We start from the raw sequence: 23,096 nt of genomic DNA, 5'->3' as shown, positions 1-23,096 counted from the left end.
ACACTCCTTCCCTGTTCCACCTGGAACAACCCAAACTCTTCTTTCAAAGCCCCATAAAACTCCTTATCTTTAATTTTGTATTTTTTAATCTTATCAGGCTGAAGCTGTTTGTCCTTTCTTTTCATTTCCAGAGCCCTCTATACTTCTTGTATAATTATGATACTATTCTTCCTTGTATTATATATATATATACATAACCTAGGAAATAAGTTTCTGTAGGACAGGGACCATTCTTTCACACTTCAGTACATTGCACATTTTTAAGAGTTCAATAAATTTAGACTGAATTAATTAGAATCAACAGTGCTTTTTAGGGTTCCTGAAAGTACAATTTGGAATAGTAGTTAATATGTGCTTCCTTTTCACAGGTCATGAACATATGGGAGTTAACACATTACTTAATTCATGCAGCAACAAGAACGTTAGAATGACAAATTAAAAATAGATTCCCATAGTTAACATATATAGTGAAGAGAATCAACTGTTATTCCAGAAGTGAAGTTGTGTCTTTTTCCTCTGCAAATTGTTCTCTGTACGATTATGTTAGATCAGCATTTGAATTTTTAAGTTGGAGGTTCTAAATAACTTGACCAGACCTCCAACTAAGTCCTTGAAAGTACAATAAAATATGTTGATTTAGATTATTGTATTCTTAGTAGATAAGTGTCATTCATATTAATATAAATAAATAGATTTTCATCTTAATTCCTGATGGATGCTTAAGGATTGGAGGGCTCTGGAGCACCTGGGTGGCTCAGTTGGTTGAGCATCGAACTCTTGATTTTGGCTCAGGTCATGATCCCAGGGTCATGGGATCGAGCTCTGCATCGGACTCTGTGCTTGAGCAGGAGCCTGCTAAAGATTCTCTCTCTCGCCTGCTCACTCTCTATCCCTATCTATGTAAAATAAAATTTAAAAATATATACTGGAGGGCTCTAGTTTAATCTCCCTGAAAGCCCCAAAACTTCATCACCAATCAACAGCATTTACACATTTTTCTAATAAGCATGGGGCTGATTGTTTTACAGGCATTAGCTTTTTAATTCTTAACACAGTGTAACTTTATAGATGAGGAAACAAGGACTAACAGAAATTTGAATATTACCCAAGCTATCAGAGCTAACAAACTCTAAAGCCCAGATTCAGAGATGTTTTTCTGTTTGCAGAGCACATAATCTACATAAACATACTTACTCCACTAGAATTCCCTTCTTTCTTTGATGTCCCCTTGTAATTCAGAGACAGTCCAGGTGGTTGTAAGCCTGTAACTGTATGAGAAAGGTTAAAAGCACCATTAAAATTTCTATTGAGGGGCGCCTGGGTGGCACAGTCGGTTAAGCGTCCGACTTCAGCCAGGTCACGATCTCGCTGTCCGTGAGTTCGAGCCCCGCGTGGGGCTCTGGGCTGATGGCTCAGAGCCTGGAGCCTGTTTCCGATTCTGTGTCTCCCTCTCTCTCTGCCCCTCCCCCGTTCATGCTCTGTCTCTCTCTGTCCCAAAAATAAATAAACGTTGAAAAAAAAATTTTTTTTTAAATAATAAAAAAAAAATTTTCTATTGATTGATCTGGAGAATCAATGAATCAAACAGACACAGATCTACATGTTCTATCTATGTAATACGGAAATTTATCTAGATTTTATTTCTTTTCTCTCATCATTAGAACAGTTTTGGATAGCTAGTGAAAGGAACCATATATGGTGCAATCTATGTTAGATTTTTGCTTTTGCTTCTGTTCTGCAAAAGGAGACCCAGGGGGGGCTCTTGAAATGTCTACACCTGCAGCTTGAAGAAAGCATCTCAGCCTGGATGAGCTCCTCTGAGAGATTATGCTCACCCATCTGTTTTCATAAAATTTTAACACCAGACAGCAAATTTGTATATTGTTTTAACTTAATTTTTATTCAATCTGTTGTCAGAAACCTGACTTCTGCAATCTGGCAGCAGGTGTGTAGTAAGGAACACACAATGTGGTCTCCCCATGCTTCCCCCAAGGAACTGTTCATGAACACACAGACTCTCCACACAGCAGTAATTAGGACTCTTGCTAGATGCAGGCATTGATTCCTGGAGCTTCTCCTTTACTCTGCAGCAGCCTAGAGGTGGAGTATTTCCTTCTTAGGCACTACAGTTCTCATTACTCAACCCAGGCCAAGCACCAGAGTTTTTACCTCCCCTTGGCTTCTAAAATCTAGAGCCCAGGAGGATAAGCCCTCACACCTTCACTTCACTGCCCCCGGCCGACCACAGGAACCATGTTTGCTCTACTCCTTGCAGTTAAAGCTCCCGTGGTGAGTCTCAAATTTATGCCCAGTGCCAATGGCCTCTGGCATTATTTTAATAATTTTTCTCATTGGGTAGAAAGGGATATTTTTATGCAGTTTTTACTTTATGCAGTTCGACTTTTCAGGAAAGTTCCCTCAACATTCAAATCTCACGCTATTTTCCTTTCAGTCAGCCACAACATAGAGTGCTGTGGGTGATTTTGTCCTCTTTGGTATTTTTTACGTGTGGATCAAGAATAGTAGGGTAGCTATAACTTCCAAAACTCTCTATATAAGAGAGGCCTCTGGCCCTTCATGAATCTCTAAATAGTCAGCTTTTTATATGAAAGTGTTGCATCTCCTTCCAAGCCAATCCTCATCAGGAAAGGTGGGGGATGGAGTTTGATAAGACTCTTGCATGTGGTTGGGATGGAGCTGTCACTGAAACTGATGAACTCTTACAATTAATAGTAACTATCCATTATCATTATTATTCATTTTAAGAAGGATGTAGGGATGGGGTTGGCCCACATATGAGACCAGTATTAACATATTGGTAGAAGTTACATGACCCCAGTTGTAAAAGTTAGAAACATAGTTCTCAATGCTGGGAAGCCTGTACAAAAGTGCCCAGACTCAGACTCCCCCAGCACCAACACTTTGAAAAAGCAGGAAATGGCAAGGAAACAAAGCGACTCATGCTCTCATGCAGTGGTTCTCAAGCTTTGCCTCAGAATGACCAGATGGATTTGATAAAACCAAATTTGGTTTTGGTTTTGGTTGCTGGGTCCAACCCCTAGAGCTTCTGATTCACCAGGTCTGGAGTGGAACCCAGTAATTTTTCCCAGCAAGTTCCCAGGGGTGCCTGTGCCCCTCATCAGGGCCCACACCATCCTTGGGCTCCTCCAGCTCAGAGGCACATTGGAATCACCCGGAGAAACATTTAAAAGACACAGTCTTTGAGGACAATTGAATCACAATCCCCATGACTAGATCTGACCATTTAGCGTTTTAAAGATTTTCGTGGGTGATTCTAAAATGTACAGGGGTTTGAGAACCACCACGTAGAAACATACAAGTCCCACTTACTGTTGGACGTGTTCTCCCCTTAGTCATTGCATTTCCAGGACCAGACCGTGCCACTTTCCTCAGTCTTGGATCTTAGCATGTCAGGCACCAGCTCTAATCAATTTCTCAACTTCTCAAACCTAGGCAAGAAATTTAGGGGACTATAACACTCTCCATTGTGTTTCTGGCAGTGGGCAGTGTAAAAAAATAGCAATCCCTCTTAAATTTTTTTTTTCAACGTTTATTTATTTTTGGGACAGAGAGAGACAGAGCATGAACGGGGGAGGGGCAGAGAGAGAGGGAGACACAGAATCGGAAACAGGCTCCAGGCTCTGAGCCATCAGCCCAGAGCCCCACGCGGGGCTCGAACTCACGGAGTGCGAGATCGTGACCTGGCTGAAGTCGGACGCTTAACCGACTGCGCCACCCAGGCGCCCCAGCAATCCCTCTTAGAAAGGGAAGTGTCTTCTCTATCTGTCCCCACATCTCTCTCTCCCTCTCCTCTCCTCTCCTCTTTCCACTGGAAAGATTACCTTCTTTGGAGTTCAGTACTAGCTCTGTCAGGGGTCAGGCAAGGACACTGAAGTTCCTGCTGGGTGACACAGAGGATGATAGCCATTCACAAAGTGCATTCATAGCCTTCCAGCCACAAAGGGTGTCAGCTAATTGCTCTATACTGGAGAGGTACCTCGAGTCAGAAATTCAGCTGAGCTAATTGGCAACTCCATTATTTCTGCTGAAAATAATGACTTGTGGCACTGGCACTCAGCTGGAGAGAAGGTACCACAACAGAGTCATTAACTCTGCCCAGCACCAACTGGTTCTCCTTCCCCTCTGTAGCTACTCACTGCCTCTCACCTGCCCACTTAATGGGTCTGGGATGGAAGTAAGCAGGGCAGGTGATAAAGCTTGAGCATCTCTCCTTACATATTTTCAAGTGAGATGAGAAATGCCCTGAGCTTGGGCATGTGGATGGTCAACCAAATAAACAAAATAAATCATGTTGTCCAAAAGACAGAAGAGATGCTCTTTCTTCCATAGCCTAGGAGCTAGAGATTCAAGGACTAAAGAACTTCTGGGGAAAGGTGGTTTTGGACGCTTCATAATTCTCTGGCTGATGACGAAAGATCATTTGGGTGGAACAGCATATTCCCTGGATTCATTTTGGGCACCCTCACAACTTGAATTTTTCTGACTCTGAATGTGTTGGCCTCTGAAATCTTGACACAGTTCTCTTATGTACTTTAGAAGGAAGCTGGAGAGGAGGGGGAAATGCAGTAAGCCTCATTAGCAGGATTTTCTCATGGCGTTTTATTTTTTTTTCAACTTTTATTTATTTTTGGGGGGGACAGAGAGAGACAGAGCATGAACGGGGGAGGGGCAGAGAGAGAGGGAGACACAGAATCGGAAACAGGCTCCAGGCTCCCAGCCATCAGCCCAGAGCCCGACGCGGGGCTCGAACTCACGGACCGCGAGATCGTGACCTGGCTGAAGTCGGACGCTTAACCGACTGCGCCACCCAGGCGCCCCTCATGGCGTTTTATTTTTAATAACCTATTTGTAGCTTTGTCTAAACCAGAGTTTTTCAAACATAACTCCTGACATTTTGGACTGCGTAATTACTGTGGGGCTTTGCCCTGTGCATTGCAGGGTGCTACAATCAAGGATGAGCAACATCCCTAATCTCTACCTACTAGATCCAGTAGCAGATAATCTCTGCCTACCCCCACACCCCTCACTGCCCCCTACCAGTTTTGACCACTAAAAATGTCCCCAGGTAGGTGGGAGGTGGGCAGTGGGAAATTGTCACTGTTGTGAACCACTGGTATCACATATTCCTCTAGACAAGATTCTTGTGGTTTCAGAAATGCTGGCACTTACAAGGAATTTTATACATTAAAGGTGGTTTGGGGTGTATTTACTTATTTGATCCGTACAAGTGATATTCAAAGATAAGAGAACAGATGATACCAGGGGCGTCTGGGTGGCTCAGTCGGTTAAGTGTCTGACTTCAGCCCAGGTCATGATCTCACGGTTTGTGGGTTCGAGCCCTGCATCGGGCTCTGTGCTGACAGCTCAGAGCCTGGAGCCTGCTTTGGGTTCTGTGTCTCCCTCTTTCTGTCTGTCCCTCCTCAACTCATGCTCTGTGTGTGTGTGTGTGTCTCTCTCTCTCAAAACTAAATAAACATTAAAAAAAATTAGAAATTAAATGTGATTGAGACACTTGTCCAAAAGCTCTGCTTTCATCTAGTTGTTCACTCTGGGTTTGCAACAAGTCTCAAGGTTATAAAAGTTAAGTGAGTTGCCTAAGGTCACAAAAGCAGTCAGGGAAGTTGCTGCCTTCTTGCACAGTCTACATAAAGCTAGTTCCTCTCTGCTCAGTCTCTTCCCATGCTATCATTTTAGTGAATTAATATAGAACTTAAGTCAGCTCTCCTGTCTTTCCTAGAGAAGACAGTGCCAGAGAATGAAACAAGCCCGGAAAATGGGCTACTTATTATATTCGGTAAATAAGTATTGGGCATCTCATTTTGGCAAGGCATTGTAAAATGCTGCCTCTCTGGAGTTCTCTTTATTTTTTTTTTTAAGTTTATTTATTTATTTTCCCAGGGCAGGGTCCAATATGGGGATCGACCTCACAAACTGTGAGATCATGACCTAAGCTGAAATCAGGAGTCAGCCGCTTAACCGACTGAGCCACCCAGGCGCCCCTCTTGAGGTCTCTTATATAAACGACTTCTAGACACTATCCAAAGTTCAAAAATGTGTCCGGGGTGAAGGGAATCCGGTACATGCATGCTTATGATCTGAATCTTCTTAGTAAACCTCTTTGTATTCCTATATTTGAATCACTATCCCATTACTCGTACAAACCTTATTAACCATTCACGCGTAAGTGAACACACACCTCACCACAGCACTCAATTTTCAAATAGTCCATTCAGTGCTTTACTCCATTTATGGAGGCTGATCCACGAAAAGAGCTGAACTTTCTTTTAACTTCAAAGATGTAGCTTTTGGCTTCATTATTATGATGGGTTACTTCTCTGAGTGAAAGGAAGAGCAGGTGATTGTGTTGACATGTAAGAGTTTTTGTTTTTTATTTTTTTCTCAACTTTTTTTTTTTTGGGGGGGGGGGACAGAGAGAGACAGAGCATGAACGGGGGAGGGGCAGAGAGAGAGGGAGACACAGAATCGGAAACAGGCTCCAGGCTCTGAGCCATCAGCCCAGAGCCCGAAGCGGGGCTCGAACTCCCGGAGCGCGAGATCGTGACCTGGCTGAAGTCGGACACCTAACCGACTGCGCCACCCAGCACCCCAAGAGTTTTTGTTTTTTAAAATAAAGACCTAGGATTTTACGTAAAAGGATTGTTATTTCTCAGTGGTTATGGCTTGCCTAGATATGCAAACTGTACAGTGCTTTCACTTTCCAGAGGTATGAGGAGGCCTCCTCTAACTTGCCACATATTGATTGGAAGAGAGCTGAATAATGACAGGATAGGTCGTTAGAGAAGTGACCTTAATTTACGAAGGGACAGGGATCCGTGGGTCAACTGTTAGCCCTGAGTCTGGCTTCCATGTGCAGCTACTTGGCACCATTATATAGATCAAGCTGTACCAACAGACCTAAGCAGATTTTTCTGTCATTTTTGATCAAAGTTGTCTGTTCCAGGATTTCATTTATTATTTGTCCTGTGAGCCTTCCCCTAATCTCTCATCCTGAATGGGAAATATCAGTCAATGACCCACGAGAAATTACATCACTTTAAAAGTGAATTTCAAACTTCAAAAGAATCTGTTGAACTTTTATTTTAAAAGCTGCAGTTCTCTGAAAGGAGACTTGGCAGGGGTATTTTTTTTTTTTTCTTTTTGAAGAGGTTTTTGTTTTGTTTTGTTGTTGCTATAACCCAAGCGAAAATATACACAACCGTCTCCGAGGACTTCAGCAACTATAATTTCATTTCTCAGCACTAGCTAAAAACTAGAAATGAAGAAAATTCATATTTACCTTTTTTCTTTGCTTAATAGACCAACAGGATTTTCACTTTGAAAAATGTCAAACTGTCCTAATCCCTCACTGAGTATTTTAATTTACAAATCTTTTATTTACTTGCTTGTTTTTCTTTCCTTTCTTTAGCTAGACTACTGCAAGCTTTGAGTTTTGTACTTACCCACTTAGCCCCAAATCTTTTTATTTCTTTTTTTTTTTTTTCATCTTTAAGAACTTCACTGGTGCTTTTTACCATTTTTAGTTGGAAAAATGAACAAAGCTTTTGTAGATTGTGTCAGCCTCATGTTAAGCTTTCATTTATGGAGTGACTTTGAGATTTGAAACAAGGTAATTGGCAGAGTAGTGAACACTGTGGGGAATGTTTTACATGAGTAAAAAGAAGGGAAAGTTAGTTAACAAATATTTGTTTAACAACTGCTGTGTTCAGAACCCTGTGTTCAGAAGTTCAATGGGCAGAGATGGTGCAAAGGAAAGAGAAGTGCTGAGAGGCTTACTGCTTAAATGGGGCCTGCAGACCAAAAGGACAAGGAGAAATAATTTACAAAGTCACACAGCAAAAGTCCCGAGTTACATAAGACAAGGAGAACAAAAGAAACAAACTATAATGGCAGGATGGGTAATCAGCTTTATCCCCATACGCCTGTGCTCAGAACATGGCTTCATCAGCTGAGAGCCACATGGACTTGAGAAATTTACCTACTCTCTGAGAATGTCACTTTCCCATTAGTGATATGGCCTTAATATTCTTTATGAAACAGGGTCAGAGATAACACCTGTCAAGTGTCATGCACGGTACCTGGCGCACACACGCGTACAGGCAAAGCGAACATGGGACCCGGTGTGGCGGTGGCCATGGTGGGTGTCATGTCTATCACTGGTTTTGGTGCTGCTACTACCAGAACCACCCCTGCTTTCGTTACTACAATTATGACTTTTTTTCTCTTTTTTTCTAGGTTTATTTATCTTTGAGACAGGGAGAGCATGAGCAGGAGAGGGGCAGGAAAAGAGGTGGACAGAGGATCTGAAGCAGGCTCTGCACCGACAGCGACGAGACAGATGTGGGGCTTGAACTCTTGAACGATGAGATCATGACCTGAGCCGAAGTCAGAGGCTCACCCAACTGAGCTCATTCAGGTGCCCCTACTTCAATTATGATTTTAATCGCTTTATTCTTCCAATCATTACCCACCCATTTGGAAGGAACCATAATACTTCACTTTTGGCTATGGAATGTGGAACTGCACATAGGTGTTTTGAATTCCACCTAAGAACCAACCTGAGGATTTACACTGAGTCTTACATTTTGGAATTCTAGAAATCCTACTTAGGAAAGTGGTCTAGTTTTCTAAGTAAAGGAGGAAAAATGAAAGCCAACACACAAAAGGTCAAACTAACCTCACTGGAGGTGAAATGCTAGGGTATCAGCAATAGTAGCACATACAGAACAACATAATAGTCACCATTTTTGAATCCTCGGAATGACATAATCTGTGTTAAGTACTTTACAGAAACTACCTCATGTACCTCATAGCAACCTTATAAGGCAGAAATTAGAGTTTTTCCCATTTACTAATAAGAAATTGCAATTGGGAAAGCCTACTCCAGCACAGTCATATAGCGGGCAACAGAGCCAGAATTTTAAAATCAGTATCCATCAACAAAATATTAACTGCTATTCCAATGCCCCCATTACTAATCTCCAATCTTTCTTAAATGAACAACAAATATGCTTTTATGTGAATTACTTCTGAAGAAGGCCACTTCCATTCTTCTCTCTCTATTGATTTTGTCTTGTTTTATATTCACGATGTGGCTTGTTCTGGACCTCATCCTCAAATCCTGAAGTCGCCTTCATCTCACAAGAAACAGAGGGATCTAAAGCAGACCACTGCTTCTTTGTTATTCTGAAGAACCAAGTCATTGGATGGCTCCCTAGCAGATGGAGTTAAGCAAACAACACCTCACGTGTTTGGTGGCCCAGCCTACTTCTGAATGCTTGATTTTGCAACAGCAGCAACCAGCACCAAATCACCCAAATAGTGTTATATCCCTGAGCCATAGTAAAAAGGGTGATTTCACTGGGCTCTTTACATGGTGGAGAGTTGTTTGGTTTGTATTTACAAGAAGAGAAATACTTTTTAAATTGTTTATCCCTTTCCTGCCTGCCATGTGTCTGTCGACATTATTTTCCGTGAGATTACAGGATACCTTCTTGCCATGACAGTATCCAATACTACATAGGTTCTGACAAAGGAAACCAAAAACAGCGAAAGATGCAAGACATTGGGTACAATCTCTGTAATGGACAGAATACAGGTGCAGGAGAGTGTTGTTCTCACTGTTTTAGATAATCATGTACTCTCTCTCTATATATATATAATTATATATTAATTATATATAATTAATAATATATAAAATGATATATATTATTAATATATAATATATATTTATTTATATATATTATATATATTTATATTTTTATATTTATATATTATATATAATAAAATTAATATTAAAACTAATATATATTAGTTTTAATATTAATATATTTTAGATATTATTATATAAAGGTATATATCTATATATTTATTATATATATTATTTATATATATTTTAGATATTATTATATAAAGGTATATATATGTTATTCCTGTCTTTTAATTGGATTCTGTTGGCTTAAAAACATCCATAGTGAAGAGCGAACTCTTCCCCCTTGAAAAGGAACAAAACAAAACAAAACATGATTCTATTGACAGGAAGCTGAGACTGCCCCAGGCCAGGTACTTTCAACCAAGGAAAATAAGCAAAAGTGGTGAGAGGTTACAGCGGCACCCAGGATGGTGGACTCTCACTATCTGGTGATTTGGCTTGTGTTCCATAGTGGAAGCAAGAAAGAGTATGTCATATTTTAGAACCCCCCCCCCCCAGACATTAGCACTGTTGTATTCAGGGATAAATTTTAATGAAAGACTGCAGGAATCTCATATACATGATGCCATCACAAGCTCACTTCCCTCAGGAAAACTGAGTTTCTGTACTTGCTGCAGGCAATTTGAATGTGGAGTCAGTAGGGAAGAAAAGTTATCCTAAGTACCAATTATGCCTTTGGGGCAAATTACAGAAATAAGAACTGTAGTATTGACCTGTGTATTTTGTTTCCGTGTTTGCCATGCATATACATGCCTATATATCCATTTATTTCTATAGCCATCTTCTTTTTTTTAATTGTTTTTTAATGTTGATTTATTTTTGACAGAACTGGAGACAGAATGCGAGTGGGTTAGGGGCAGAGAGAGGGAGACACAGAATCTGAAGCAGGCTCCAGGCTCTGAGCTGTGAGCACAGAGCCCGACACGGGGCTCAAACTCACGAGCTGTGAGATCATGACCTGAGCAGAAGTCGGACGCTCGACTGACTGAGCCACCCAGGTGTCCCTCTATAGCCATCTTTTCAACTAACTTTCTTCTTCATTCTTGCTTGGCCCCATTATTTGACATATGATGGTCTATCAATGGTTGACTGTACAATGTAGCCCACAGTTTACAGAACATTAAGACGGGATCATTGTAATGGCCAGAAGAACACTCCCCACAGATCCCCAACTACAGGGAGTGTAATTGACCAAGATCCTCAGCTGCTGTGCTCTGAAATCCAAAACTGCATCCACTCAACCTCCCTTGCCCCTCTCCTCCACTGAGGTAGGCAATGGGTGTCAGACCTTCATCATATCCTGACACCTCTCCCAACCTCTCCTAGGTCCCTCATTTTCTTTTAAAGGGGTTTCCTGGGAAACCCCTTGAATAATTAATCTATAAATGTTTTTCTATGCATAGAATCGTTGCATGTTTAATTCCATCTTGTCCTCTGTTTTCTAAACTAACGCAATCATTCAGAAACTAAGAGAAATGAACATCATGCAGAGATTCTGGGTTTAGAATAGGACACAGTAACCATGAATTTCTGGGATCAAATTTCTTGATCAGGAAGTAAAAGAGTAGCATGAGGAATGGTATGTTAAGTTAGGAAGAAACTGTCTTTCCTTTCATATAAGAACTAGAAGATGGAAAGAAAGCAGCTGTGGGTAGTCAAAATGGCAGCTTTTACAAATAATGACTGCCAGCCTCTTTAACCTCTTTTCTCTAGGTTTGATCCACGGTGAGTGGTATGGAGGGTCTGACGTTGCTGGTGTCAGCAGTACAAGCTGAGTGTATGTGCTTAGCAACAGCAGCATGAGAGTTTTCAGGGACCATTTGCCAGCAGCACACTTGGTATCATTCTTGATGCCTAGCCAGCGTCCCCGGCCCTCCAGCATTCTCAGACTGTGTGAGCTTTCATGATTCCTGCTTTGCTTCCAGCTTCCATCATTACTTCCTCTTGTTTGCAAGTAAGAACGCTGATTGTATCAGTCCAGGCTTTTAATAGGAAACAGGGGATGCAATCAATAGGATAATTGAGGGTGGTTTAAAGAAACACTGTTGACAAAGGTATAGGCAGTGATAAGAGAAAACTATCAAGGACAGTGAAGTGCTGTGCAGCTAGCAATAGCAGGGAGTCAATATCCCTGCCCTTCTGAGGAAGCTAGGGCAGGAAAGATCACCAGACCTCAGAAAGAGGGCTGTGGCCACAGGAGACAGCTCCATTAAGGAACAGGATCTCTCGTGGAGGAACACAGCCACTGCAACTCACAGCTCAACCGTGAGGGAGCTGGAGCCATATAAAGTGACGCTCTTTCCTCTCACCTTCTAGTCTCCTTCTGGAACCTTACATTGGTTCAACTCAACTAGAAGATGGGAGGCAAGTGGGACTGTTGACGCTATTCATAAAGATCAGCATCCCATGGCAGACAAAAGGGTGGAAAATGGTGGACAGTAGATATAAAGGAAGAGAGCATATCCGGTATGCTGTCAGAGAAGGGCAAATGCTACTGCTTTGGGCCGAGCTTAACTTAAAAAGTTAACATGTTCTTCTTAACACATCTATAAGCAGAATACTCTGGCAGCATTGACCTGATTCATTGATTATGAACGGGCTTTAACATTTTTTTAACAATGTAGAGTTTATACCAGAGAATTCAAAAGGATTAGTGAGGCTATCACTTTACCCTTAATTTGAAAAATACTTTCACCAGAGAGAAAATTCTGTATTGACAGTTTTTGCAGCATGTTAAAGATGTCATTCTCTTGTCTTTTGGTCTGCATGGTTTCTGAGGACAAGTCAGCTATCCTTCATATCACTGTTCTTCTGTCTCTAATATGTCTTGTTTCCCCTGGCTGCTTTGAATATATTCAATTTATCTTTGGTTTTCAAAGTCTATGGAAATATATTTAATTAAATACATATTGAAGTATATGTACTGACATACATATACATATGTATATATAATGTCAATTTTAAAGTTCAATTTTAAAGTTGTTTTCGGAAGAAACACATATCCAGACCAAGTTACTTTTTTATGCCAGAAGTGGAATATCCATTTGTAATTTATTTTGTAAGAATACACATTTTTGCCAAGAGTTTTAGGAGTTGCTCCAACACTGCTTTGGAATAAACCGTTCTTCTAAATCTAGAAATTCACTTTGTTGTATAAATAACAAATATATATACTTGAATCTCTTTCTGATCTTTAAACTTTGCCACTGGTACAATAGGTGACTATATTCTTTTGATTACTGCCTGTATAGTGTATTTTTAATATCTGGTACTGGATACCATTACTTCTCTTTTACTAATTTATGTATGCATATATTATATATTTCTTCACAATTTCTATATAGTATATTTTTGTTATTATGAATTATATATTCAGTTACATTACATAACAAGGTGTTAATTGTGATCAGAAAGCTGTGGAATTTTGGGGTGATGCTAAATTATCATTCCATTTTTAATATCTTTAATTATATCACTTGTTTTCCATATATATATATATACACACATATATACATATATATATAATCATATCATCTGCAGGAAATGATGGCTTTTAATTCCTTCTTTCCAATTTAAATACCTCTTATTTCTTATAAAATGTAACCTATGGAATGGGAATAAGTATTTGCCAACGATATACCTGATAAAGAGTTAATACCCAAAATATATAAGGAATTCCTGCAACTCAGTAAAAAACTAATTAAAACAATGGATAAAGTAAGTGAATGGACCTGTCTCTAAAGAAGATATACAGATGGCCAAGAGATAAATGAAAAGTGCTTAACATCACTAATCATCAGGGAAATGCAAATCAAAACCACAGTGAACTATTTCCACCTACTAGGGTGACTATTATCAAAATAGCAAAAGATAACAAATGTTGGTGTGGAGGTCGAAAAAGGGACACCTTGTACATTACTGGTAGGAATGTGTATCAGAGCAGCCACTATGGAAAACAGTATATGGAGGTTCCGCAAAAAATTAAAAATACAACTACCATAAGATCCAGCCATCTTACTTCTCAGTATATATCCAAAATAATTGAAATCAGGATCCCAAAGTGATTATCTGCATCCCTATGCTCATTGCAGCATTACTTAATTTTTTTTAAATCTTTATTTATTTATTTTTGAGAGAGAGACAGAGTGTGAGCAGGGGAAAAGCAGAGAGAGAGGGAGACACAGAATCCAAAGCAGGCTCCAGGCTCTGAGATGTCAGCACAGAGACCAACGCTGGGCCGGAACCCAGGAACAGGGAGATAATGACCTGAGTCAAAGTCTGACGCTCAACCTGCTTTGCCAGCAGGTGCCCTGAATTGCAGCAGTATTTAAAAGAGCTAAGACATGGAAGCAACGTAAATGTCTGTGAACAGATTAATGGGTAAAGAAAATGTGGTATACACACTGAATGGAGTATTATTCAACCTTAAAAGAAGGAAATGATGGGGCGCCTGGGTGGCTCAGTCATGTAAGTGACCGACTTCAGCTCAGGTCATGATCTCACAGCTTGTGAGTTCGAGCCTCGCAAGGGGCTCTGTGCTGGCAGATCAGAGCCTGGAGCCAGCCTCGGATTCTGTGTCTCCTTCTCTCTCTCTCTGCCCCTCCCATGCTTGCAATCTGTCTCCTTCTTTCTCTCTCTCTCTCTCTCTCTCTCTCTCTCTCTCTGTCAAAAAAAAAAAAAAAAAGGAAATACTGCAATTTGCAACAATATGGATAAACCTGGAAAACATTATGCTAATAAGCCAGACACTAAAGGACAAATATGACATGATACTGCCTACATGAGGAATCCAAAATAGTGAAACTCCCAGAAGCAAAGAATAGAATGGTGGTTACCCATGCCTCACATGGAGAGGACACAGAGAGACCCTCACTACAGGGTACAAAGTTCTGGTTACCCAAATGAATAAGTGATAGACATCTATTATATGGCATATTGCCTATAGTTAACAATAGCGTATTGTGTAGTTAAAATTCTGCTAAGAAGTTAGATATTATTTGAAATGTCCTTATCAAAAGAAAAATAATAATGGACAAAAGGTCAGGAGAAAATTTTAGGAGGTGTTGGATAAGATTATGGCCTAGACTGTAGAGATGATTTCATGGTGTATCCTTATCCCAGACTCATCAAGTTGTACACATTAATTATAGGTATCTTTTTGCATGTCTAAAATTTTTTCATTAAAAAGCTACACACGGTTATTTCAAAATTTTCTGTCCGTAGGTTCTAAATTATTTTGATAACTCTGCATTTATTCATTCTCCTCTTCTATTCACATGAAAAATTGGGCTGTCTTTCCATGCGATATCCTTGTTGGGTTTTAAAAGTATCTACAGGGGCGCCTGGGTGGCGCAGTCGGTTAAGCGTCCGACTTCAGCCAGGTCACGATCTCGCGGTCCGGGAGTTCGAGCCCCGCGTCAGGCTCTGGGCTGATGGCTCAGAGCCTGGAGCCTGTTTCCGATTCTGTGTCTCCCTCTCTCTCTGCCCCTCCCCCGTTCATGCTCTGTCTCTCTCTGTCCCAAAAATAAATAAACGTTGAAAAAAATAAATAAAAAAAATAAATAAAAAAAAAAATAAAAGTATCTACATATACTGGACTTCAGCAAGAGAATTAGGAAACTCTTCTCTTTCTATGCTCTGGAACAGGGAATCAGGGAAGCACAACTAAAAAACACTGTAGACCATTTCATACATATCAGAGAGGAACAATAATTAAAATGTTAACATTAAGTAAAATGTATCAATTCCATGTTTGGGGAAAATATGGAGTCGGGCCTCTGCTAGTAGGAATATAAATTTGTAGCACCAATTTGGAGAAGTTAGTAAATCCTAGTAAATATTAAAATGCACATACACTACAAGCAATCAATTACACTCTCAGGAATATAACAGAGGACTTTTTACATTTGCTTGTAAAAAGACTTCATAAAGGCATGATTTTTTAGCACTACTGTTATAAAAGAAAATCCTGAAACAACTTGAATGTCTATCAATAAGAAAGAGGATAAACCAATGATGCCATAGTTATAGCTGAAATAATTTAATTAAGTTAAAGCATTATCAGCATAGTTAAATATCATAATGTGGAACTTAAAAAATGTTACAAAAAGATAGGCACAGTTTAATTTCATTTACATAAAAGGTTTAAAATATGCAAAAAAATTGTATATTTTTGGAATAAAAATGTAGTTAATCTAAAAGACATGCATTAAATTAGGAATAGATGTTGAAATTTAATGCCTTGTTGAATTTTTAATGCCTTTCAAACATTTATGGAAATAGGTTTCTTCTTTTTTGGACTACAATTGTGAAACATACCATTTGATCTGTTCTTGAAAGATCATTTCATTCCTGTTTTGAAACACATTTTAATTGCAACTATTATTTTAATATGTTTCTAGATTTTATTTATTTGGAATTTTTACATTGACATTCCTAAAAAAGAATAGATTACATTGTTTTAACATGTCATATTAGCAATAATATTATACCAACTTTATTTTAGAAGAGTATTGAAATATTTCTTTTCATCTATGTTCCAATGAGTTTAAATATTTCTTTATATATTCCTAAAGTTTCAGTAGTATATGCCTACAGAGCATTGGCCCTGGTACTCCTTTAAGAATAACATTTGAGGGGCGCCTGGGTGGCGCAGTCGGTTAAGCGTCCGACTTCAGCCAGGTCACGATCTCGCGGTCCGTGAGTTCGAGCCCGGCGTCAGGCTCTGGGCTGATGGCTCAGAACCTGGAGCCTGTTTCCGATTCTGTGTCTCCCTATCTCTCTGCCCCTCCCCCATTCATGCTCTGTCTCTCTCTGTCCCAAAAATAAAATAAACGTTGAAAAAAAAATTAAAAAAAAAAAAAAGAATAACATTTGAATAATTGTCCACTATTGCTCTCCTTGGCTATTTTATTTTATTCTCTTCTGTGGGTAGGTTTACTAATTTATATTTCCTAAGAACAGTACTTCTTTTGTGTGGATTTCGAATCTATTTGCACAGACTTGAGCTGAGACATTTTAGTTTAGTAACATCCTCTATATCAATATTTATTTTCCCATTCCCATTTCTTATTTTATGTGTGTGCTTTCTCCCTATTTTATTTTTAATTCAATGTATAATCTATTTTCTTTTGTTTGGGTTTTTCAAATGACAAGTGAATAGATTTATTGTTTTCACTATTTTTCCCTTTTCTAATTAATTTTTTTACCCCCTTATTACATTCCTTCAACTTTATATAGGTTTTATTATTGGTCTCTTTCTAACTTATTGAAATGCTTAATTTGTTTTTACTTTTTATTGTTTGAATAAAATATTTATATTATTTATATTTTTGCATTGCTTTAGCTCTATCTCATATTGGAATAAAAGCATTTTCAAATTTTACTTTCTGTAAGTTCTGTGGCTTCAGTTTTTATTCTCTCTCTGTTCTGTTTTCTAGTTTTATTAATTTATTAATTTTACTAAAGCTAGTTACCCGTGTTAGTTCCACCTTTTGGAATGCATTGAGGTATTCTTTATTGTTTATTATAAGATCAATTTTATTAATATCCCAGGGCACTTGAAATGTGCTTTATTCTCTCTTTTCATAAAATATATAAGGCCAAAGTACCTGGATTCTTTTAGGCCATACTAATTTTTTCCTTTTTTAATCTACAATCTCTCTGGAACATAGGTGTGATTTGACATTATCTTTTTTTTTTTTTTTTTTCAACGTTTTTTATTTATTTTTGGGACAGAGAGAGACAGAGCATGAACGGGGGAGGGGCAGAGAGAGAGGGAGACACAGAATCGGAAACAGGCTCCAGGCTCTGAGCCATCAGCCCAGAGCCCGACGCGAGGCTCGAACTAACGGACCGCGAGATCGTGACCTGGCTGAAGTCGGACGCTTAACCGACTGCGCCACCCAGGCGCCCCTGACATTATCTTTTAATGTGTTGGCTATACCCTCTACTTAGTGTTTATTGCCAAGAGAGTTTTAACAGTATTTAATATTTTATAATAATAATAAATATTATCATAAGGGGATATAATGTGTTACTCTTTTTAGAGAATCTGAGGTCAGTCAATAGAATTACCACTTGCTTATCACCTATGGAGAGGTGTTCTAAAGAAAATATCGAAGACCAGTATATCCAGTAATTCCTGTATTTACTCTGGTGAGAACGAGCAGACTTGTTAAAATTAATAAACATACAATTATACAAATATGCATACAATTTTCCTATTCCCTGGATTTATTCCCATTTGTATAAGGCAGTCTATAAAGGGTAGTAAGCACCAGTGTTACTTATAAGACTGGCTTATATGCTATTATAGGTCAGAATGAGCCATAGGGGCGCCTGGGTGGCTCAGTCGGTTGGGCGTCCGACTTCAGCTCAGGTCAAGATCTCGCAGTCTGTGAGTTCGAGCCCCATGTCAGGCTCTGGGCTGATGGCTCAGAGCCTGGAGCCTGCTTCCGATTCTGTGTCTCCCCCTCTCTCTGCCCCTCCCCCGTTCATGCTCTGTCTCTCTCTGTTTCAAAAATAAATAAAAACATTAAAAAAAAAAAGTCCTTCCTATTTTGGTATCTTGTATACAAAACGAAATAAAATGCACATTTTTAGACTCATTATACATTTCTTTTTTGCGATGTGCTCATTTGATCTGGGAAGGGTTCAGATGTGGCTGCATATTTCAGAGTCCTGGAGCACCAACACATATTTTAGCTGCTGGTTGGAAATTGGAAATGTGGAGAACAAGAAATTTGGTTTGTCTGTGTTTACGGAGGAAAAGACTTGAGCTCAGAATCAGCAGAGAGCAGGACTCGATTTCACCACTATCACTATCTGAGTGACTGCAAAAACGAGAGCCTCTCTATCTCCTAGTTCTCTCATCTGTATAATAGGTTTGATTGCCATATCCCTATACACTTTAATGGACTCATTCACAAACAGAATTTTGACAAGTCTGAAGCCAACTGAATTCATAATGGTGGTACTGCTCCCTCCTAACCCCTTCCCTCAGAACAGATGAATCCGTCTTCCTCCTGCCTGGACCCCAAATGCTTTAAGAATTAGAATTTCTAGTGAAATAAACGTATGTTTATCTTGTGTGCACGTTTCGAGACTTTTCTTTAACATGTCAGTTACCAGCTCAGAGCCAGGGTGTTTATATTCCAAGTTTATCTTCATAGAACTACAAATGCTTTGGATGGTAGCTGAGGTCAGCTACTCAGACACATCAACGCCTGACCTCCCAGGGTGGTTTAAAGCTGAAGACATTTAAGAATCTGTGCCTGTATTTCCTTTCATTTCAAGAGACATGCAGTTCTCACGTGTGACTTTTAAAAACATACTTGTGAAAATTTAGTAAACTGTGTCCTCCGAGAGCTTCCAGTCTCCATAGTTAATCTTGCTCTTTTTCTCATCACCAAAATACCCTATCACAAGCACAGTCATGCAGAGGTCCCATACGAGAGCCAAGAAGAAAATGGAACTTTCTAGAGTAACATCTATAGTACCAAACACATCAGCCTTATATTTGTAAATGTTTATTGATTTATTTAAGCTTATTTATTTATTTTGAGAGAGATAGCACAAGTAGGGGAGGGACAGAGAGAGAGAGAGAAAGAGAGAGAGAGAGAGAGAGAGAGAGAGAGAGAGAGAGAGAGAGAGAATCCCAAGCAGGCTCTGCATTTTAAGTGCAGAGCCCGATGAGGGGCTCAATCCCACAAACCATGAAATCGTGGCCTGAGCCAAAATCAAGAGTCAGATGCTTAACATTCTGAGTCACCCAGGCACCCCTACATTAGCCTTTTTAAAAATAAATAAAAAAATAAAAAACTACTAGACATAGTGAGCCCATGTGATAGAAGCCTAAATACTCAGAATTAACTTCCTTAAAGAGATTGAAAGGGAGCAGCCTTTTCTTTTTTCTTTTTTTTTCATAAGTTTATTTATTTATTTTGAAAAACGGAGAGAGAGAGGAAGAGGGAGGGAGGGAGAACTCCAGGCAGGTTCCGCACTGTTGGCACAGAGCCCAGCATGAGGCTCGAACCCACAGCATGCCCTGAGCTGAAACCAAGAGTCTGATACTCTAGTGAGTCAGCCACCCAGATGCACCTGACATGCCTCTTCCAAAACAGTGAATGGGATATAGGAGACACGTAGGCAAATAAAACCATCATTATGCATGAAGGGACATTCCGCAGGGAATGACAGAGTGCTAATGCTTATTAATCTTTTTGAGTTATTAGCTTACAAATACAGGGTAAAAAAAAAAGCATTTTATTTCCTTTCCTATGCTCAAGTTATCTGCTTTGTAAAACACAACAGAACCAAATCCAATAGCGGAGGTTCTACTTTAAATTGATCGCCTATATATCATATTCTTGTAATATATTTATTTTAATATAAAAATGTCATACTGAGTGTGTGTGGTTAGAGTTGTGTTTGTCTGGGACTTACATTACCTTCATGTCATAAGCATAACAAAAAGTGGATTTTTATACACCAATAGCACAGACATTCCCTTTTTTCATGTTTTATCTTTTTTTATATTCCGTAGCTGTAAGTTAAAAATGGCAGAAGTTTAAGTCCCCTTCCTTGGGATCACCATCAAGCTACAGGAACTTTGTGAGTGTCCCCACCATGGTTTGCTCATCAGCAGAAGAGCTTATAAATATCAATGCATTTTCAGCTACTGTCTCTGAGCAAGGAGGATCTGGGAATATTTAGGTGGCTGAATGCATAATAGGACATCTTTCTCCATCTCTGTCAATTCTGATTTGGGAAAACAAATCCCTTCTAATTCTGAGCAGTTTCAAAAAAGCTATTTATTGTTAACAATTATTCTGGGGCTCTAGAATATCTAGGCAGCTGCAATGTCCTCACAGACCTCAGCTATTTGCCAGGATCTGTGACGTGGGTGCCACAATTGTGGTCTTAATGTTTAGTCTCATTAAATTCGCTTTTTGTTTTGGGAGTTATTGTATTCATAAGACCCTAGTTTTTTAACAGGCATTCATGCATACCCAAACCTAAGTGTTTAATGGAACATAGGTGACTCTGTTAAGTATCATAGTCATTATGTACAATAATCCATAAATAAATAACATGAAAACAAGTCATTTTTACATTCAGATGCTTTTTCCCCTACCCTCTCTCTCCTATTTCTGTTCATAGTTGCTGTTGAACATTACCCTGTCAACTCTTCAAGTATTTGACTACAAAATATGCTTGGTAAATAATGTAGGGAGATTAACTAAATGGCACATAATTACCACAAATTTAGAGTCCTGTAAAAGAATATATTTTATCCATGATTAGAAGGCTTACAGACTTTCCAAATCCATTTTAATATATTTGACAGTAAGCCATGGGAAATTTTAAACAGCAGACAACGCTTACTCAGAATTCATAATAACTCAGCCTTAAATTATTGTATTATTAAAGACTGCAGCATATGAAGCTGCTAATTTGTTTCCTTTTCCTGAACACACATTCTGCTCCCAGCCCATTGTTACCACCCTCCCACCACCACCAACTATAAACTTTCCTATGCTGAAACCTGCAGGAGATTGGAATTTAAGTTGATTTTCAAACTTTGCCACTCTAACAAGATAGATCCAGTTCTGGTACACACTCAAACAAGTCAATTAAGTAAAGCAATGAAGCAGTACAGGAAACTCCACATTTTTCCTTTTCTTTTTTTTTTTTTTCCTTTTTACTTAATTGGTGCCAAGGAAGGCTGGGTGCACTATCTCTGGCAGGGTAAAATGTCCATGTAGTAATTGTCTGAACAGCTTTGAAATGTCACTAGAAAAACTTTATCTCCTCGTCACAGGACTGGGATCCACAAAACTGGTACGGCAACTAGAGAGTCCCATAGAAACTTGAACGATTCTTTTAAAAACTGGTCATCAAAAGGATCAGAATTGATGAATGTCATATCTGCAGACATCCTTTTTATCCAAAACTGTACGTTCATATTGGAGCAGCAGACAGCATCCCTATTCAAACCATGACTCCTTGATATGGACACTTTCACCAGTAGCTTGTGACAGTAATCACCTGTGACTCTGCTGAGAGTTTTCTCTGGCCACTCGGTTCTGCTCAGTCAACACACAGGGAAATCCAGCCCTGCTGGAGAGCTGATCTCCCAGAAGCAGCGCTCCCCAAGTGGGAGCTAGTGAATCAGCTTCCTTGCTAAGTGAGGGATATGGGCTGAATATGTCCCATCCCCTCTCCCAAAGGGCCCCAGCAAGGTGAACAGCAACCTGCTAATTAACACATTCTGTCTTTGGCTTCCTTCCCTTTCCTGTCTCACCAACAGTTCTGGGGTCACTCGTTAAATAAAGTATTTGCAATCAAACACATCTCAATATTAGGGAACCTTCTTAGGGAATCCAGATGTAAGACAGAAGCCTACTATACCTAAGGAGAACAAGAATATGGATTCTGGAATCAAAATATCTGGGTTCAAATCTTTGTTTCCATAGTAGTTGTGCGATTTGGAGAAATATATTTATCTTAACATTGCTTTGCTTCAGTTTGTGCATTGTTGGGGTTATCACATGGAGTAATGTATGTAAAACACACTTAGAATAGCGCCTGGCACATAGCAAATATGAAAAAAGTTTTAAGTTAATATTAATTACTTTTATTACTATTAGTGTTACAGCCACACAGGAGGCTAACTGCTAGAAATAAAAGAAGCAAACAATGATAAATTAAATAAGATAGATATCCTGACTTCCATGTTTAAACTGCTCCCAATCTAAAGGAAAGGTAGACACACAAAAGAATAAAATTGATTATAACTTTATAAGAATTGTATATGAAATATGGTTCCCCTTTTTTTAATGTTTATTTTTGAGAAAGAGAAAGACAGAGTGTGAGTGGGGGATGGGCAGAGAGAGAGGGAGACACAGAATCAGAAGCAGGCTCCAGGCTCTGAGCTGTCAGCACAGAGCCCAACATGGGGCACGAACTCACGAACCGAGATTGTGACCTGAACCGAAGTCCAACGCTTAACTGACTGAGCCATCCAGGAGCCCCCAAAAATATTTCCTTTTATCTTCTGTGAATATTTGGATGAATTTCTACTTGCCAGGCACATAGGCCAATCTCAAGGTATAGTTGAGTATAAATATAATTTTTGTTATTCAAGTAATATACTATAAAAGGCTTACAAAACTAACAAGTAAAGAATACCTGCTTTAAATTAAATTTAGTAAACATAGATGCCCTGATTTAATGATTTGCATATTTTGTGTGTCAGAATACCTTAAAATAAGATTATCCTGCGTTGAAGCAAGTCTCATAAGGCCCTGCTCGAGCCTCT

The sequence above is a fragment of the Herpailurus yagouaroundi genome, unplaced genomic scaffold (genome assembly GCF_014898765.1).
Source record: "Herpailurus yagouaroundi ecotype Mexico unplaced genomic scaffold, PumYag 163, whole genome shotgun sequence".
Classification (NCBI taxonomy): Eukaryota; Metazoa; Chordata; class Mammalia; order Carnivora; family Felidae; genus Herpailurus; species Herpailurus yagouaroundi.
Note: the sequence above shows the minus strand (reverse complement) of the source record.